Here is a 22,139-nt window from a genome sequence, read left to right as displayed (position 1 = left end):
ATAAATATGTGCAATATTGAATGGAGAATGTGTACAAGCTCAAGTGAAACAACGATTATACGAAATGACAAAAGATAATATCCACTTCTATATATAATGTCTGAATAACTAAATTAGTGGAATAACAACCAATCACAATAACTAACTAGCTGTGAAACCCTACTCCGTGGGGTTCGGTTAAGACCAGAGTTTTACACTTTTGTTTATCGGTTATGTATGTGGTGTAGTCATAGATAGTGAACAGTATGTAGGGGCATTTTCGATAAAAAAAAATGTTAAAATCACGATTTTTTTTACTAAAACAACAAAATCCAAACAGTTGGTTTTTCGGAGAGTTTAATAACAATGTAATAGCTGTACAATTTTTTTTTCAACTGAACAATAAAACACAAGTTGAAAGGATGTAGCTTCAAAACTGTGGAAAATATATTATCATAATAAGTATCGTGCAACCCACCTCTCTTTCATTCGCAAAGGGGAGATCGGTAGGTGCTCTGGATAAATGACAAAAATAAGAATAAAGAATAAAAAATTACAGAAAGATGCATCTTCAAAGTAGTCACAAGTGATTCTATAGAGTTTATCTGTTTGGTTGGAAAAATGTGACTACTTTCAAGATGCATCTTTTATATCACGTAAACAGTTATGTTGTATGTAACATGACAAGAAAAAATGTCGCAAGTTTTATCTTTTTCAGGTGTAAAAAATTTGGACGGCTAATGGAAAGGATAAACTTACTTGGGATTTGCTAACTTCTGAAGTCAAACTTTTAGGTCAACTATATTCTTCTGTAAGGCTGGATAAAAATCAAATGGAAAATAAGTTTAAGACATGTACATATACATTCTTCTAATCATTGAAGCCATATATCAATTTATAAGCCTAAAATTTGAGTACATAGCTACATGATCATCATAATTGCCTTAAACAGGTAGTTAATTTCAATGAAAAATTGAAGAAAACGGATGAATACCTGTAATAAAAAGAAAAAGAAAAAGAGATTGATTCAAGTAAAAAGAATGAGAAATCAATAACTAAATGCAGCTAAAATGAACATAAAAACTGTATATAAATAAAAAAAAATTCCATTATCATAATTTATCATTCTAAAGTGTGACTTTTAGTTTTTCAATATAAATATATGAATCAAGCTATAGAAATTTTACTAATACTGTAATGCTATATTTTCCTCCTTGTTTTCTTTGATTTTTATGATGGTCAAGTCAGTATTTTCTGGTTTATGTGTTTTAGAGTAATTGCTCCTTCAACACCACCACATGGTTTTACAAATGCAAATCTCTTTGAATGGATAAAAACTAAGATTAGTTAGTTTTATTAATACATGCAAAATAGAATAAAAAAACAAATAACTGTTAAAAGAAAAGATTAAAGATTAATGGGTGAGCAAAAAGTCATAACTAACCTCCAAATATTTCTCAGCCATTGGCCTTTAACAACCTGATTTCAGCGAATGGTGCAGGGGTTGATGTTGAACCCAGAACCCAGAGTATAAACAACATGTGTAAGTTATAAAAAAAAATTGAATGATATAACAATTTGACAATTTTACTAATGTTTGGTTGTTACCTCAAAGTTGTTTAGTTGTAAGAAATCATCATTAAGCTCACCGGATACTGCCACTACTACCTCCATCAGCCACCCCCGTCGGCAACTGCGGTTAAAATAATTTTTTTGAAGTTTAAAAACACTACGCAGGGGCAGTTTGGTCCAAAAATCTTCAAATCAAAATTTGTAACTATAGAAATGGTATGCAGGGGTAGTTTGAATATTGTTAAAACCCAAAGCTCAGTTGTTGGTTCCAAACTAATAATATTGTCAAACCGACATCTATTTGTACCATTCTGCTTAACAATATTTAATCACCATTTTAACAACATATATGAAAGTTGACAAATTATATCAAAAATATATCAAAGTGTCTGTTTATGATTGGAAAATGTTAAAATAAAACAAACTCAATAGTAATAATTCAAAGGAATTATAGGAATAAATAACTATAATAGAACAGAAAGGGTATAAACAAAATGTGACCATGCAAAAAGGTCGTGTAAATCTGATGGCAGAAAAGGTAATATACCATAGTGTAAATTGGATTATACACCATAGGACAAAAAAATGTCATAGATATACAAAGTGTTATCAATCTTACTTTAGAATAAATTTGAAAAGCTAATATAGAAATTCATAGACCATCTGTTTAAAATCTCGCCAAAATTGGTTGTAATAGTGTTTAATCTTATAAACATGGGTATAAATAAAAAAAATGAATCTTAAAAATCCTATAAAAGCCTCACCTGCAGCAAGGAACACCACCTGAATAGTGGAAACCATTCGGTTGATAAAAGGAAGTAAATGATCTATGTTTACACTTACTTTGATCCTTTCGTGAGTTTCTTTAACAGTCGTCCCATCTAGTTTCTTCCTCCAGTTATGTCGCATCTTTTTCTGAAATACCTTCCATTCAAATAGAAACAGTGAATCATCTAAAAAGAGGGATACACATTAGGCCATTACATAAAAGATATGTTGAAACCATTCATCTACAAATCTACATGATAACCATTTTGTAGATATAACAGTAGAACATATCATCAGTATACAAAACAATGATTCCCCAAACTGAATTTGGAGAAAAAAAACTAAATATATTCTGACCAGTACAATTGCAAATATGCACCATGGAATCCTTCATCCAATGTTTTGGATTCACCAAGTTGGGCAACTTCAAACTTGAGATAATCTGGCTTCTTCATTGTTTTGAAATGTTTTCCTACAAATTAAATGAAAGCACATGAGAGTCAACAATATTTTTTCCAATGTCATCTGCCCCCAACCTTAAATATATATTGACAAAATATCGTGTTAGAAACAGATTGTTGATATATCAGGACAAAAATTTATTTGTAGAGAAACATTCCAAACTTAAAAAGCCCTAAAATTGATTCTTGATTGGTTGATTGCTTGATTACCTGTGATCATAAAGAGAAGAAAAAGTGTATTACAATTTATTGGTAGAGAAACATTCCAACCTTAAAAAACCCTAAAATTGATTCTTGATTGGTTGATTGGTTGATTACCTGTGATCATAAGGGGAAGAAAAAGTGTATTCTTGAACTTCAAAGGCTAAGTCATTCATCTTTTGAATAGAGAACAGGGGTAGAGCAACAAATGAGAACCGGACATTTCATAGGCTACGTTAAAGTAATATGAGCTTCTTGTCTATCATAAAAGTCTTGTTATAAGCTTGACAACATCCTTTTTTGTTTAGAAGTTAAGTATTTAAAAGGGAGCAAGTATTTCCAACCTGTGTTTCTTGTGTTTCTTATCACATAAAATGGATCAAGTATGAATGCAGCTGCCCAAGAACGATAATCGTTTATTTAAAACCTTTTATCAAACACCTTGTCTACATGAGCTTCATTGATCTGAAAAATCTTCATTTAATAGCAAGCTCACTTATGATGCTTTACTTTGTACAACCTAATAGCAAACAAAACCCACCAAAATGTAACATCAAAACCACTGTTAAATTGGTTGAATCATAAAAGTGAAAAAAATTATCATCAGGAGTCGTCGTTCTCGTGACCTAGATGTGATGTTGCAAACCGAACATCAAATTGGCACCAACAAACGACATGTTGGGCAAAAGAGAAGACGAAAACAGTCGGATGGGACGACTTCAGATTTATCTTTGCTGTGTGCGAAAATTGAGCAAACTTCAGCCACCACCTCGCCTCCGACCACTGCAACATCGTTGGTGTTGGTGTAGATGGTAGTCACGGTGGAGAAGTGGACAAGGAGTGTGATAGTGAAGGAGCAAAAACGATCGGTAGGATACTTTTAGGGCAATGAAGCTCCTCGACAACCCCTTCAATCCATCCTCATCTTCACTTTCTAGGGTAGGAGCTGGTGGGGGCGGTGAGCATCTTGACGAAGTAAACCCCATAAACAGTGGTGAAGAAGCAAATTGCCGATGGTGGTGAACGATGGCCGCCTATAGGGTGATGGTGGTGAGGTTTCACCGAGAAAAAGAATAAAGAAGCGATAGATAAAGGAAATAGAGTAATAGAAAGGAAGATAAACATGAAAATACAGTCACACAACAACCACGATGATCAACACGTGTACAGAGAGAGAAAGGAACTAACTACATAAAATGCCCCTATAAAAAAATTCTGAAACTGCAACAAACCGTATACTTGAAGAACCATTTCTGCCAAACTATTGACAGGTTCACTTGCTAAGCTCGTACAAATTTAATATATATATATATATATATATATATATATATATATATATATATATATATATATATATATATATAATTGAAGGGCCATTTTTCCCAAAAAAACAGAAGTTCACTATTCATTTTTTAACACAACTTTAATATATATACATATATATATATATATATATATATATATATATATATATATATATATATATATATAAAATAAGACATGTAGGAGAGTACACATAATTCACTTACAACGACCTTTGCCTCAACAACCTATGTTAGGTTAAGTGTGTGACAACACATCCTAAGTGAAATTATGAAGGAACGATTAAAAAAGCACTCCCAACTTCGGTATTACAAAAACCTTGAGATATAATGATGCCTTCATTTGGAAGTTAAGACAACCACAATGAACTTCTACCTTTAATGCGCTCCCCATTTGTGGCATGTCGCTTCAGATATCAGTTCTTTATTTGTTTCTAACCTTCTAACTAATTACAACATCAGTTCCCTAACCTTCAAAAGTTAAGACAACCACAATTAACTTCTAATTTCTAACTAACTCCAACGTCACTTCCATGAAAATACAGTCACACAACAGCCACGATGATAAACACGTGTACATAGAAAGGAACTAACAACATAAAATGCCCCTATAAAAAAAATTCTGAAACTGCAACAAACTGTATACTTGAAGGACCATTTTTGCTAAACTATTAGCAGGTTCACTTGCTAAGCTCGCACAAATTTAATATGTATATATATATATATATATATATATATATATATATATATATATATATATATATATATATATATATATATATATATATATATAATTGAAGGGCCATTTTTGCCAAAAAAAAAACAGAAGTTCACTATTCATCTTTTAACACAACTTTAATATATATATATATATATATATATATATATATATATATATATATAATAATAATAATAATAATAATAATAATAATAAGACATGTAGGAGAGCACACATAATTCACTTACAATGACCTTTGCCTCAACAACCTATGTTAGGTTATGTGTGTGACAACGCATCCTAAGTGAAATTATGAAGGAACGATTACAAAGCACTCCCAACTTCGGTATTACAAAAACCTTGACATATAATGATGCCTTCATTTGGAAGTTAAGACAACCACAATGAACTTCTACCTTTAATGCGCCCCCCATTTGTGGCATGTCGCTTCAGATATCAGTTGTTTTTTTGTTTCTAACCTTCTAACTAATTCCAGCATCACTTCCCTAAACTTCAGAAGTTAAGACAACCACAATTAACTTCTAATTTCTAACTAACTCCAACGTCACTTCCATAACCTTCAACCACCATATCTCATATCAATTGTTTTTTTTTCTCATCATAGCATTATTTTATGAATTAAGCATTACCCTTCACATTACTCCTTCTAACACATTATTAAGGAATCTTTCCTTCTCATTTATTCCAAAGAGAACTTATCTTCAATATATCATCAACCATCCTCGTATTAAATATCACACCTCTTATTAGTTCTAGAAAAAAAATACTCCAACTACAAAAAAAAAATCATTTCCTATAAGATCTTTATTAGTGCTTTAAACTTTTTTATATAGTATTAGCAATAAGAAAATCTTGTCTAGGCTATATCTTTATAACAACATATATAAGACAGATTGAGATGGATTCACTTCAAAATAAGACTTTTTATATTTCTCTTTCAAAAGGTTTATCAAAACTATGAAGTTTTGAGGATACATAACATAAGAAAGATTCATATGGATTGAAAACACAACATAATAACACATTCTATATTTCTCTTTCAAGATAAGTTTTGAGGATTTATACTTAGAATGTTGTTGATAGTAAACTTGTCTTCATCAAGAATATGCCTTTTAAGATCAAACTCATCTATTTTAAATGCATTCCCGAAACTCCTTTTTCTCAATACCGATTCATTTCTTAAAATAGATTTAGAATTCCAAACATGATCTTGTGACCTTCCAACTAAGGCATGAAAACAAATATTTCACTCTACATAGTTTTTGTCACCAATATTTTCATTAGTACCTGCACTCATTCTAGGATAACTAAAAGATCTGCTAGAGTCATTCTAGGATAACAAAAAGCTCTGGTAAAGATAGTAGGATCAAGTTCATTTCCTAAACTATTTTTCATAGAAATTTTTTCCATAGGAGTAGGTGAAACACAATATGTTTAGAGAAACCCAAACTTATCACTAGTTGTCACACCCCAAAACCACGAATGGCGGAAACGTTCAGGGGTGGAGGACGTCATGTAAAGTATCACAACAGTGTATAATAGTAACCAAGAAACAACATCATCCATTGCATTATAAGTAAAGTTTTAATACATGTGTGTTCTTTCATTGTAATAAGACACCAAAAATATACAATCAAAATAAAAGACGAGTCTTGTCTGCTCCGTCTTCTCAAAACCTGGCCACCGTACCTGTCTACTCATGACCTGAGAATACAAGTTATTTTGAAAGAGAGTATCAACTTTAAAGCTGGTGAATTCATAAGTATTTAAGTGTCATTCTCTTGCTTACTAAAAGCTGTTTTAAAAGTCATGTAAACCTTTAAATGAAAATGTTGATGTAAGTATGAAAAGCCCTAGAAAATCCCTTATTTTCTATCAGTCAGAGATGTAGTCTTCTACCAAGACCCGAGTAGAAGACCCGAATGTTTTGTTATGATAATGTAGTCTTCTACCAAGACCCGAATGTTTTGTAAGTAAAATGATAGTTTTTCCTTTCTATTGACTAGTACTAAAAGTGCTTAGTCTAACTCATCGTTTATATGAATATATCACAAAATAATGTAAAATAGGAAAATGATATGATAGTCTTCTACCAAGACTTAAATGTTATGTAAGTAAAATGATAGTTTTTCCTTTCTATTGACTAGTACTAAAAGTGCTTAGTCTAACTCATCGTTTATGTGAATATATCACAAAATAAACTAAAGTAGGAAAAATATAATCATGTAAGTGTTATCCCTGGGTGACCAGGATTAACACGACATCACCGAAGCGAAAGGTATACCCTAATGAACATCCGAAGATTGTCCACTCACCCTCTGTAGCGGCAGCAGGGTGGAGGGAGGGTTAGTCCCGATGTCGATCTCCTAATACAGATCGTTAACCTAATGATCCTCCGAAGATTCACATCTCATCCACTGTTGCAACAATTGGACGGAGGGATGGTTAGTCCCGTCACTGACTACTAAATAAGTAAAAACCTTAGACGTCTGTAGACATTCATCGACCATTGGTGCTAATCAGTGGGGATCGGAATGGTAAGTCCCGCCGAGATATCCGATTGAACCGGGATAAGAAAGATAATTTACACAGAAAGTACTAATAAATCATCCTCGTAGTTCTTAGTATAAGTATCCAGGTAAATAAATACAGGATAATGCCCTTATGTAAAAGTGTTCCTGTATGGTATTCACGTAAGTGTGTTCATGTAACAGATAAGTATATGTAAACATATTCATGTATCATGTAATCCTAAGTAAGTGTACTCATGTATCATGTAAGGTACTGTATAGACTCATGAATGAACTGACTCTTGTGTGATTCCTTGTAATAGGAATAATGTTTTGTTTCTTCTAACTATCCCTATGATAATTAACTAGAAAGTAAGTGGTTGTTCAAGTAGATTTATGCACCCTCGATACACCAGGGTGTGGGAAACTGAACGAAGGATGAAAACTATAACATCAATACATATATAAGAACATATGCGTATAAGTGTAGTTTTGCTCAAGAAGGTAAAACTAATGGTTTTGCAAGATATCTAGGAGTTTTGAACAATACTTAAGAGTGACATGATGTCATTTTAATAAACATTTCAAAACTAATACTTTTGTTATCAAGGTATTTTAAGATAGAAAACCATTTCATGTGTCACCTTTTGAAATATGTGAAATCTACTAAGTGAAAACACAGTTATAAAATACATAAGATTGATTTAATAACATATTGTTTTCTACTTGTATCCCCCCCCCCCATTAAAGCATTTAAAATCATTTAAAACATTGATTAAGGGGTATGAACTCACATGTAGTTGGTAGTTTAGATGAACTGGATGGTGTAGGATTGTTAGGTGTCAAGTGAGGACTTGTACACACACTACGATCCTAATGAACATATAATCACACATATATGCACTCAATTAGACTTAAATTACTAACTGATAATGTTAAGACATCCTAGAACATAATAAACACTTTATATAAGTGCTTTAAGCCCTAAGGATTGCATTTAAGCTATTGTGGGACAAGGTACTTGGGTTTAGGGTTCCAAAGGACCCTATATATGAGTTTACTCTCCATATATCATCACACATGGAGTTTACAGTTGTAGACTCTTGAGTTTACGGCCGTAAACTCCCAACCATGGGGGTATTGTGTGTTTTGAAGTTCCAAATGATTCCTAGAATTATTCCAACTTGGTGGTTAAATTCTTGGAAGGGTTTAAGGCCTAGAAACACTCCTTAGAGGAGTTTACAGCCCTAAGGCCATTTCCTTTGGAGTTTACGGCCGTAAACTCCCTTGGAATGGTGTTTTTGTTGCTTTCAAGTCTCTTGCATATGTAGGATAGGTTCTAGACTTTTACCTAAATCATATGAAGGCATTAAGCACACTTTGGTGCCCTTCTTTCATGTTTACGGCCCAAGAACCATGTCTTGGCCGTAAACTCACTTTGGAAGGTGATTTTGATGTGTTTTGTCCTTGATTTAATTGGGAACAATTTCTAGTAAATGTCCAATGCTTTAGGTGCCTTAAAAGCACGCTTTTGTGCATGATTTTGGAGTTCACGGTCCAAGATCCTCTTGGGCCTTGAATTCCCATACATATGTGTTTCTTTGATGTTTTCATGTCCCAAATACACTTATAAACAAGCCTAAGGCAGTAGTATATCGCGGGGGAAAGTCTAGGCTTTGTTTCGGGAGTTTACCGCCCAAGAACACCTTGGGGAGTAAACTCCTAAATCTCGTTATTTAGCTATCTAATTCATGTTATTAACACATAATAAGCATTCTAACACTACTAGAGAGAGGTACTCACGATTTGGGATAAAAACCCGAAGATCCGTGAGAGAGAAAATGGCTTTTCTCTAGTTGGAAATGCGAATAATGAATGAATTTGGTTCAGAATTCTATTTATAGTCCTGAGATATTTTTGGCAGAAAATATTTTTATTCCTAAAATGATATCTCATATAACAGAGTGTTGGAATAACAGTGTTGCACAAAACCCTAGTGCACCCACTCTCCTGACATTTCCTGAAGTGTAAACTCTGAATTATTCAAAATTACACGAAAAAGTCTGAAAATTAACTGTGACTGCTATAACTTCTATTGAAGTGATATAGTTTGTACAGAATGGAAATTCCGGGTTGTCACACTAGTTCTAGTTATTTAGATTATTCTTCTTTCCTTTTTTTTCATAAGAAATTCTTATTGCATATTCTTTGCAACCTCGACGTAAAGATTAACTTGAGCAATACTTATTTCCTCATCCAATTTCTACCTCTTTTATCCTTACTTTGATCAATCAAGATATGTTATATTTTTTCCTAATAACTTGGTTGAAAACTTGAAACATATTTGGTAGTAACAACATTTGAGGATATTGAAAATGGGTTTTGGAAGTGGTAATTGCTGGATTTTATTCAAAAATTCGGTTTCTAAAAACACTAGAAATGACAACGCAAGCTTTAAATCATTAAATAAACTTAAAACCATTTTAAACCACCAATGATCATTTTGCAAACATAGAAAGATTAAAACAAAAATATGAAGAAAATATTACAACCTTTGAAGTCTTTGATTCCTCTTGGGAGGTTAGAAGTTAATGAAGAATGAACTCCTCCTTAGAAAAAATTCCAACAATTTGTCAACTTGAAAAGATGCTAGTCTTTAACTCCTAAGATTTTAAGAAAAATATCAAATTTGACTTAAAAGAGAGAAAGATGCAGGTATCACTTTTATCTTCAATCACTTATATCCTTAAGAAGATGCAACATCCCAAAAACCATAACAAAATTTTTCATTGTAATAAAACATTCCCACAGAACCATAAGTTATAAAGCAATATTTTCAAGTCAAATATATAAAATCAGAGTATGAAAATCTCTCAAACATATATCAGCAGGAGGATGTGTACAATCACACCTTCGCCTTGCCCCTATCATCTGATAAACCTCAAAACATGGAAACCAACAACTATAAGCTAAAACTTAGTGAGTTCCCCTAAAATACCCCATACAACAATATATATATATATATATATATATATATATATATATATATATATATATACACACACACAAGCATGCACAATGGGTCCACAGTCACCAGACTACATAACCCCCAACTCAAAGTTATCGGAATGGATCGCCCCCACCCACAGTTATTAGACTGGATTGCCCCAACCCACAGTCATCGGACCGGATTGCCACAACCCACAGTCTTCAAAATGGATTGCCCCAAGTTTGTTAGCTTATCGTAAAAAGCAGTAAAACCTTAACCCCACCACACTATGTCGACATATGTAATAGACAACAATAACTATCAAGTACAAGTAATCATACAGATCAACCAATCTAATACTTCATAACAACATCCTACACACAAGGATATATAACACAATCTAGTGGGTCGATATCGGTCCTTTCGACCCACAAGTACAATAAGGAACACTCACCTAGAAATCATGCGAATAGTACAATGGCTCCCTCTCGGGATCAAAGCCGACTCCACAAGTCACCTATAAGATAATAGGAACTCAACCTCAGTCTAAAGTCCAAACTCACAAGTTGACTAAAAGTCAACTAAGTCAGAAAGTCAACAAGTAAACTTCCATGGTCAACAGTCAAGTCAACAACCCAAAAACCCTAATCAGCGAGTTGCCACATTGTGTCCATCCATTGGCCACGCCATGGCAGCATAGGGATGAAACAGTCGGGTACTTACACAGTTACCACAATGAGACAGCCTAAGGTCATGTCGTGGGGACTTATCTAAACAACTTAACATATTAAGTTGTTTTACAACAATCAAAAGAGATCCAAAGCTCAAATCTGGTCCCTCCCACAGTCTTGATGGATAAATTTTTCAACTTTATCCATTAAGACATCTCAATAAGTCAAGATCTCAAACCTTAAGTCCTTTAAGGCAACTCAAGCCATGCAAATGCCTATTAAGCACTTAATCATAAGAGTTACTCCTCCAAGTTTCCAAAAGGGTTTCCTACATATAATGGAACATAAAAATCTTAGCTTTATGTATATGCATGTGTAATGCATGTCCCTTCCATTTTAGGTAAAAATATAGCAAATATACACTCCAATCCTGTGCAGTGAACCAAAACTCCAAGAATCCTTAGTTTTTGGAACATACAATACTCTTGGGACTTCATTGATCAACAAAGTTGCAAACTTTGAAACCAATCACTCAAACTTCATCAAATGCACCAAACAAGCATATAAAACATTAGAACTCGAAATACTCTTAGATCGAAAGAGGAAATGTAATAAATCAAGGATATTTGCAACTTACAAAAGGTCCAGAAGGTAGATGAATGCTGATCTCTTCAGTTTCATAACTTAGAAACCAAGTCTTAGAAGAACAACACACTCCAAGGACACATAAACACCATAAAATGGATGAGAGGAGAGAGGAAAAACTTGATCTATGAAAGGAGGATAAGGTATGCTAAATAGATGGTTTGTAGGTGAAATCTGTGACAACCGTCAAAATTCGAGTTTGTTCTAAATCTGAATAAACTTAGTTGCATGTGTAGGCATGACACATTCTCGATTTAGTAGCTAGAAGGTAATTCATAACCAACTAGAAACTTGGAGACAATTATCAAAGAGGGATAGTGTACTTAGATTTCACATTGATATGTGACATCCATAGCTGCATTAACTATAACAACTATCCAAATTTAGGTCATTACTTGACTTGAACATCTTTGCATGAATCATGTAGACACATCATGCACTTGACCTAGTAATAGAATTTAGGTCTGAGTCTCGTAGGAACTTAATTCAAAGTTGAAACTAAGACTAGTATAATTGGTTCTTCAATTTCACTAGAATCCCAGAACCACTACATAGCAATACCAATAACTGACAAAAATAAATTACAAACATTATTCCTTATTGGAAAAGAGATATGAAACCCTACGATAGTTTGAAATCCAAAAATTCATTTAATTATGATTACCGAAAGATTAACTACTTCCAAATAACCTAATTATCCGACTGGAACATTATGAAGTACTTAACTAATTTAAGTATTTTATGAACTCAAACTTATTAAATCATGATATTATTTACTAACAAGTTGGAATTGTTTTTCTATATATCACAATTTGAATTATGAATCAAAAATATAATTTAAGGATTGTTAAACCCTATAATCTATGAACCCTTTCGCTTATATGAAATATAAGTGTAACTTATATAAAATCTAAATTACAAGTTAACTATTTTTATGAGTTAGTTAAACTAAATACAAACTTTCACTAACGTAATTTATGAGAAAAAAATACAATTGAACCTTGTAAATGCACTAAGAATTTTTATAAAAACTAAAGTTGATTTTTATAAAAAATGATTAGGAGGCCATATTTATTCAAAGTGAATCTTTCAAAGCCTCTTAAGACTCCCTCTCCTGTTGGGTTTTGATATGAAATAAAAGTTTATTTTTTCATAAAAAAGGAAACAAAAGACTTTAAAATAAAAAGTTTATTTTTAGTTCATAACAAAACCGAACCATCATGGATCCATTTATAGAGGTTAGAATGAAATAAAACCAACCATAAGATATTTTAGAGATAACCTTTGAAGCCTTTGAACCCACTTGGTTTTGAGGTGTTGATGAAGATAACAAAAGATCAAAGTGTATGATCTTCTCTACAAGTATCCACCAGCAAGAGTAAGTCACTTGGAATGCTAGTTCCTTCTTGTATTCTTGAGTGTATAAAGCCTTTAAGTGCTTAACTCAATTAAGCACTAAAGGGAACAACCCAAGAGGTCTTCTAAACACCAAAGTAAATCATCAAAATGCATGGAGATGAAGCATCTCCACACTTACGGTTTTAGAGAAAAGAAGAATGGAAGAATGAAGTGTTTCACACTTGCAAAAATGCAAGCCTCATGCATCTCTTATATAGCCCATGAAAAGTAAGGTCTAACCATTAAACTAATCTAAAGTAATGATAGCCTTTAGAAGCATGGGAGAAAAAAGGTGTAAGGTTGAAAAAGCAACCTTCTACACCGTCATTATGCCTTTTAAAAAGTAAGATTCTTTATTTTTTTTATAAACTCCAAGTTTATAAAATATAAACTTTGTCTTTAGGTAATAGACAAAAGAATCCAACTAGTCTAAAATGTTGTGCATGACTTATTAATTCATACCATATGAAATAATAACTAGTAATACTCTCTTATAATTATTATTTTCATAAAACAATAATTATTCCCTAATTAAAATACAAGAATTGATATTATTTATTAATAATCATATTAATAATAATTATAAAAAATGTGCCAACTTGATAAAGGTGTGACCCTATATGATAATATGTTATTAGCAATATCACTCTATAATGATTCTTGGGCATATAGATCCAACAATCTCCCACTTGCACAAAATTCATTATAGGCTGACATAGATAGTAGCTGACATCTAGAAACGAGCTACTGCCCCTAACAACATATGAAGGGTGTCATTTCATTAACAGTCAATTTTAGGAGCTCTAAGCTACAGTTGTTACTAAATGTGGGGTATCTATTATTCCTTCGTCTCAGACATCATGTCGAACATGAGATATGGATCGTGATCAATCTCATTTACTGTTCAACTTTAACTAAGGCCTTAGATGTCATGCTCTCAACGAATAAGAGGGAAAAATCCCATCTTGACTACATATGCCTATCAATGCAGTTCATGTCATACCCAACGATGGTCTTCGTGACTACCTTTTACGAAACAATGTTGAACCATGTCTAAGTACAACAATCCATACACTTCAAGGCCCAAATATGCATCTCAGGTCTAAGAATACAAAGATCATCTTGACTACATATGCCTATAATTGCATTTCATTGTTGGATTAGGTGTCTAAGTTCATAACTATTTTTGGAATGTACTTGACACAATTAGCATGGTCTTTTTGGGTTGCATGACATTACAACACATGGACAGACTAAATGAGAGAAAGGACACTTAAGTCTTATTAATATATTATAAGTTCTAATATATTAATAATATTATTTAATTAGAATTGATCGAAGAATTTATTTGGAATTAATTAAGTGATCAAAAAGAGACTAATTAAATATACGGGGTTGATTGTGTAAATCATCTAGTCTTGTATAGTGGGCTAATGATCCATGGTTTGTATGGATTACGTTAAAACCCATAAGGTGCTCCATGGATAATCCATGGAGGTTACAAACCGATGGATCATGGAATATGAAAAGCCATGACAATTAGGGTTTACATGGTGTAACCCTAATTGTACCACAACTATATAAAGAACCCCATGCAAGCAAAATCAGACTACTACTTGTACAAGAAAGAGAGCAAGCTGATTTTGAGGTGTTATTGAACTTCTCTCAAGGTTATTACAAATGTTGTAGTGTTTTGTGAGACATTTGAGGCATCACGCTTGAGGTGCTAAGCCCACAAGGTTCTCAAGGAATCCAAACTACAAAATGTATAGTCTTCTTCTAGCATTTATGTTTAATGGTTCCCCGTTCTATGCTAGATAGGTTAAGAACCTTGGAAAATCAAATTTGCATGTATCATAGTATAACATAGATCCAAGGTTTCTAGGGTTGCATGCACACCTTAGGAGTGTTAGAATGCTTAAAAACCTACAGTGGTATCAGAGCCTAGGCTTGTTTATTTGATACTTGATGCAAATTGCTGAAAAAACTCAAGTTTTATGCATTCTGCAGCATGAACTCACCGAGTGCATGGGGGGACTCGACGAGTCCATGGCTAAATTCATCCTACTCGCCGAGTAGGTTCATGCACTCGACGAGTAGGAGCCCCAGGATGCAGATTTTCGAGTTTTGCTTCTGAAAATGGACTAGAAACATTACCCTAAACTGTTTTGGTGTTAAAACTTGTTTTAGATGGTGTACTGGTTATGCTAATCCATTTTCAATAGATATTATCAAATTTTCATGTTTTATATGGTTAATTTATGATTCTTGAAATTCTTGATATGCATGTTCATGAACTTATGAGTTTAGAATATCATAGGAATTATTTGTAACTTGCTTGTTAGTTTAATTCTTGATCATTATGTGTTTTAATGGAATCCATAATTGTCCTCAAGTTATAGATTACCAAAAGTCATTCTTTTAAAGTTAACCATAGGTTACATAAAATGAAAAGTATCTCATTTTATTAAACCATTAACTAATAAGTTATGAAAGATGAAAAGTTTTGAAAGTTACAAAACTTGCCCTCAAGTTTTTGAACATGTAAAGTCAATTTAAAAAAATTTAGTTCCAACCCCTAGAATTTTAAACGTTAAACTTCAACCCTTATACTTTATTATATTATAAGTTTAATAATTATTATATATGTATAAGAACAAGTCGTTTTACCGTTAGTATGCCTCATTCACAAAGCCGGTCTATAAGGTTGCTGCCTATAAAATGGCAGTTTAATGGGTGTCCACTCTCACCCACTGCTTCCTTGATCAGTGGAGGGTCGTTAACCGAACGGGTAAGACAAGGACTTTAAATCTTCATTAAAAGTATGATGAATATAAAGTAAATAAATGTTTTTATAAAATCTCAATCTTAGTAACTTTATGAAAATGTGAATAAGGTGCTATCCCATGAAATTATACTTTGCACTTTGATTAAGTCGTTAGTGGAGCATGTGTGGTTAACAGACACACTAACTTGGACTTAAAAAGGTAGACAACGGGTAACTTAATTTTTATCATAGTATCGATGGAGCGCGTGTGGTTAACCGACACATCAATTGAAGGGTAAATATTAAGGGTACCAAGTCATTTGCATGGTTACTTCACACCTTGTTGTGTAATCCTCGGCATCCCAGTCATAAAACCTAAAGGGCACACTCGATATTGAAAATGCCATTGAAAAGTTCAATGAATCTCAAAGAATCTAGGATTTTCAAAACAAATTAAAACGTAATTATTTTTTTCATTTTTCATTGAGGAAATTAGTGAATCGTCATTCACCTACCTTCAAATATTTTATAGCTTGGAATACGACATCCCTCTTCTAAGTTATAAAATATTATGTTGGGTCCTAGACTTAATATTACATTTGGGTGTTTTATTAAGGACTATCTTTATATCTAATCTGAACTTGTCTTTCTTTCATATGTTTTCCAACAATGTTGCTTCTGGCTCAAAACCTACCGACTCCTTCCCTCTCATGAAAGTTTGTGGGAGAGTCGTCTTTGATGGACCCAACTTTATGGATTGGATTAGGAACATCAGGATGGTCACTTGGTATGAGGACAAGGAATATGTCCTCGACAAGGAGCTTAAGGAGCTTGAGTTGTCTGCTACTCCTAAGGAGATCGCTGAATATCAGGCACGTGAAAGAGATGCTACCAAAGTAGCATGTATCATGTTGGCCACTATGACAATCGAGCTCCAAAAGTCCTTTGAGGACTACAATCCTTTTGAGATACACCAGGATTTGATGGACCGCTACCATCAGAGTGCTCGTCAAGAGCGATATGAAATCATCTCCTCTATGATAACAACCCGAATGAAGGATTCAAAGAGTTCAAACAGGAAGTGGAGAATCAATTGGTCATGAACATTAACATGTTTCAATCTAATCGAGGTGGTGAATATCTTAGTATAGAGTTCTTTAACTATCTTAAGGAATGTAGGATTATCTCACAATTGACACCTCCCAGGACACCACAGCTTAATGGTGTGGCGAGAGGTGCAACAAAACCTTGTTGGATATAGTTCATTCCATGATGATTCGAGCTTCACTACCATCTCATTCTGGGGGTATGCCTTAGAGACTGTCGCCCATATCCTTAATCTAGTCCCTCCAAAGAAGGTTGAAAAAACACCTCATCAGATGTAGACTCGAAAATTTCCCAATCTGGAGCACATCAAGATTTGGGGTTGCGAGGCTTTTGTGAGGCGTGAGTCTCATGATAAGCTCGAACCTTGAAGTGAGAGGTGTATTTTCATCGGCTACCCACAGAGATCCTTTGGTTACCTCTTCTATAGACCTAGTGATAATGTGGTCTTTGGAGCAAGGAGAGGAGTATTTCGCGAGAGAGAATTCATGAGACAAGGAAACAGTGGGAGGCAAATTGACCTTGAATAAATTTAAGAGTCAAGTGGTGAAGGTACCTCAAACCTCACAATCAAGCTGAGGAGGAAACTCCTGTTGATCCGATAGAAGAGTCTGTACCTCTAAGACGTTCCACGAGAGTTAGGAATGCACCTGAGCATTACTATGGTTTCCATATTACTGTGGAAGGTGATACTCTTATCAGTGATAGCACACTCGTAACTCTGGATGAACCAAACAACTACACAGAAGCCATGGTAGGCCCTGAGGCAGCTAAATGGAAAGAGGCTATGGACAACGAGATACAATCCATGTATGACAATCAAGTTTGGAACTTGGTTGACAATGGACCAGGTTGTAAGACAGTCGGGTGCAACTGGATTATCAAGAAGAAGACCGACATGGATGGTAATGTACACACTTATAAGGCACGAATGGTTGAAAATGGCTTTTCTCAAACTCCAGAAGTTGATTATGATGAGACCTTTTCACCAGTACCGAAGATTAAGTCTATTAGGGTTATGTTAACCATTGTTGCATTTCACGATTATGAAATACGTCAAATAGAAGTCAAAACCTCTTTCCTTAATGGAAAGTTGGCTAAGGATGTTTATATGAGTCAGCCAGAGGGTTTTGTCAGTATAGAGTACCCTAATAGAGTGTGTAAGCTTGAGAAATCCAGTTATAGATTAAAGGAAGCACCTCGCAGATGCAATCTTTGTTTCGATGAGAAAGTCAAAGAGTTTGGATTTTCGAGGAGTGAAGATGAATCTTGTCTATATTTCAAGGCTAGTGGGAGTATAGTTAGCTTTTTGGTATTGTATGTAGATGACATACTACTCATAGGAAATGACATCCCAACTTTGCAGGAAGTGAAGTCCTGGCTTGGGAATTGTTTCGCTATGCAGGACCTTGGAGAAGCTGTCTATATCCTAGGAATAAGAATTTTGTGAGACAGGAGTAAAAGAATAATTGGACTTAGTCAGAGTACCTACTTGGAGAAGGTGCTGAATAGGTTCAGCAAGCAGAATTCCAAGAAAGGAGAGTTACCGATCCAGATTAACGCCAGATTCAGTAAGACTCAGAGTCCGAGTACAAAGGCTGAGATAGCAGATATGAGTCGAGTACCGTATGCTTTCGATGTATGCTCGATCATGTATGCTATGACTTTTACTCGTCATGATGTGGCCTTTGCATTGAGCATGGTCACCAGATATCAGGGGAACCCTGGCAAGGCTCACTTGATTGCGGTAAAGAACATTCTCAAGTACCTGCGGAGGACTAAGGACTGGGTCCTTCCCCACGGTGGGAGTGACGACTTGAGAGTATTAGGGTATAGTGATTCTAGCTTTCAGACTGATAGGGATAATTTCTACTCTCAGTCAGGCTGGGTCTTTACCTTAAACGGAGGAGCTATTTCTTGGAAAAGTTCCATGCAGGAGACAATGGTTGATTCTACTTGTGAATTAGAGTACATAGCGGCAAGCGTGGCAGCAAAGGGGGCTATATGGCTAAAGAAATTCATTAGAGACCTTGGAGTTGTACCAGCTATAAAGGAGCCTATATATATTTTGTGTGACAGTCAGAGTGCAGTTGCCTTAGCAAAGGAACCAAGGGATCACAGGAGATCCAGACACATCAACAGAAAATACCATTTCATCAGACATCGAATAGAAGAGGGACTCCCCATGGCAAAAAGGGTATCATCGGATGAGAACCCAAGAGATCCCCTAACGAAGGGACTGGGTAGGGTTAAGCATCTCCAGCATGGTAGGCGCATATGGCTGAATGATGATATTGTTTTAGTAGTTAGATAGCTTTGAATTGTGTAAAGTGTAATTGACCTTTGATGATGAATAAAAGTTGTTGTTTATTTATGAGTAAAGTGTTGCTATCTTTTTTCAATCGTTTGCTATCTTTTCATTTTGCATGTTTTGAATTCCAGAATAATTATGTTATTGTATTTCATATTATTCAAACTCTCCAGAGTCAGTCATATGTTGGAAGTAGATATGAATCAAGATTGTCATGAGTTGGCTTGTAGATGTCTAGGATGTTGGACATAGCAAAGTGTTGCTACAACACTTATGAGTGCTCATAATTTCCGAGTATTGGATTCAACCCACGCTCACTGGTATCACTTCATGGAATTTATCTCGAGTGATAGTGAGATAGTAATATCATATAAGTACACAAACCTGGAGATATGACTTGTTGCCTATGAGTTGGTTATACATAGATTGCACGAAAACGCATTGGTAACTCGATGTTATAAAACGTGCCTTTGTATATGATTCAACAAGTAGTTAAACAAGCATATGAGTCGAAGTTTATCTGTTCCTTCTTGGATTAGAAGAGATATCTGGGCCCCACGATGATTTTGTGATGACCCATGTACCGGGTCGGTCATAACTAAGTTGATGTGTTCAATTAAGTTCTATGTCAAACAAATCGGAAATCGGGAAACAAACTGCTGGACAATAACTAAGACATTGTTCCATGTATTTGTCCGGCTGATATCTAGAACAGAGGATTATATGATCACATATCTTAAATGGCGTATCATCATCATCTCAGTTCCACGAGACCTTGAAACAGCTACGATTGCTGATCGGTTCCTGAAGTCATTCTTACAGTTATAGTTATTAGAATTATCCAAGTAGGAGACTATTGGATTAGGTGTCTAAGTTCATAACTATTTTTGGAATGTTCTTGACCCGATTAGCATGGTCCATTTGGGTTGCAGTGCATTACAACACTTGGATAGACTAAATGAGAGAAAGGAAACTTAAGGATTATTAATATATTATAAGTTCTAATATATTAATAATATTATTTAATTAGAATTGATCGAAGAATTTATTTGGAATTAATTAAGTGATCAAAAAGAGACTAATTAAATATACGGGGTTGATTGTGTAAATCATCTAGTCTTGTATAGTGGGCTAATGATCCATGGTTTGTATGGATTAGGTTAAAACCCATAAGGTGCTCCATGGATAATCCATGGAGGTTACAAACCCATGGATCATGGAATATGAGAAGCCATGACAATTAGGGTTTACATGGTGTAACCCTAATTATACCACAACTATATAAAGAACCCCATGCAAGCAAAATCGGACTACTACTTGTACAAGAAAGAGAGCAAGCCGATTTTGAGGTGTTAGTGAGCTTCTCTCAAGGTCATTACAAGTGTTGTAGTGTTTTGTGAGATATTTGAGGCATCACACTTGAGGTGCTAGGCTCACAAGGTTCTCAAGGAATCCAAACTACAAAATGTATGTTCTTCTTATAGCATTTATGTTTAAAAGTTCCCCGTGCTATGCTAGATAGGTTAAGAACCTTGGAAAATCAAATTTGCATGTATCATAGTAAAACATAGATCCAAGGTTTCCAGGGCTGCATGTACACCTTAGGAGTGTTAGAATGCTCAAAACCCTATATTCATGTCATACCCAATGATGGCCTTTCTGACTGCCTTTTATGAAACAACATTGAACCATGTCTAAGCACAACAATCCCTATACCTCAAATCCCAAATATGCATCTAAGGTCTAAGATTAAAAAGATACAACCTTGATTAAAACATCATTGTTACTACGATCCATAAAGTTATTTTGATGTTAGTCAAGTCCAATACTTCTTCTCCCAATCAAGTACCTATGAAGTTAGTTGCTACTCTTTCCCATTCTCATCTTTATGAGAATCCACCAATCCACTCATATTAGTCTTACCTCATAGATGATCCCACAACTATGAATGACTATGGACATTTAGAATAGCCTAGTTATTCAAGGATTTAAACATGCTAATATAGAACACAACAGTTATTTAATGAAAGAATCATATACAATATATCATTCAGTACAATATATGTGTCTTTATTGTTCCAATATCCAAAGACTAAATTTCAATCAAATACATCTACTTATATCAACAAGGCTGTATAACACTAGCTTGACTTTCATGATTTAACTAATGAAGCAGCATTGTTGAGTAGATTTGACAACCTTCATTTGTATAAACTTTGCGAATACAATCATTTTCAATTTTATATATAACTTATATATTAAGAAAACTATTGAGAATGAATTAGATGTTTGAATATAACTTAGATACCAATACTTACGTAATGGGATTACTTGTAGTCATAATGATCTATACATTAAGCATCTTTATATGTGGTTCTCCAAACCACGAGGTACTCTAACTCTAATGTGTAACTGTAATTAAAATCTACATGGAACCACTATCCATGTAACCATATCTTCATTCATAATAAGGACACGCCCGGTTGTGATTGAGAGTCATCTCAATCTATTTGAAAATTTAGCACATGTGTAACAACCTTAAACATAGCTTTCTTTCAAATATTCTATAGACTAGGAATATTTTTCTAGTTCTTGCAAGTACTTTGGAATATTCCTATAAGTTACACAATGACTTGTTCTTGGATTATTCTGGTATCATTCATCATGCTCTAAGCATATGACTTATTTGGCCTTTATGCATA

General features: G+C 34.2%; 1 long non-coding RNA gene across 6 annotated transcripts; it reads right to left on the bottom strand.

Annotated features, from left to right (window-relative positions):
• Positions 1-256: 256 nt before the first annotated feature.
• On the bottom strand, positions 257-4,160 carry LOC145056650 (uncharacterized). Of its 6 annotated transcripts, none has more exons than XR_013685847.1 (8): positions 3,608-4,160; positions 3,099-3,501; positions 2,677-2,791; positions 2,395-2,475; positions 1,588-1,672; positions 1,424-1,458; positions 739-796; positions 257-494 (listed from the first exon to the last, which is right to left on the bottom strand). It is a non-coding gene; the product is annotated as an uncharacterized LOC145056650 (long non-coding RNA). The 6 variants fall into 6 exon arrangements; XR_013685848.1 differs by having other exon boundaries at positions 3,099-3,240; positions 3,326-4,153; XR_013685849.1 differs by having other exon boundaries at positions 3,099-3,157; positions 3,326-4,152.
• Positions 4,161-22,139: the final 17,979 nt, after the last annotated feature.

Source organism: Lactuca serriola, chromosome 6 (assembly GCF_051521515.1).
Source record: "Lactuca serriola cultivar US96UC23 chromosome 6, Lser_US96UC23_V15, whole genome shotgun sequence".
Lineage (NCBI taxonomy): Eukaryota > Viridiplantae > Streptophyta > Magnoliopsida > Asterales > Asteraceae > Lactuca > Lactuca serriola.
This window is presented reverse-complemented; position numbering and strand designations above follow the sequence as displayed.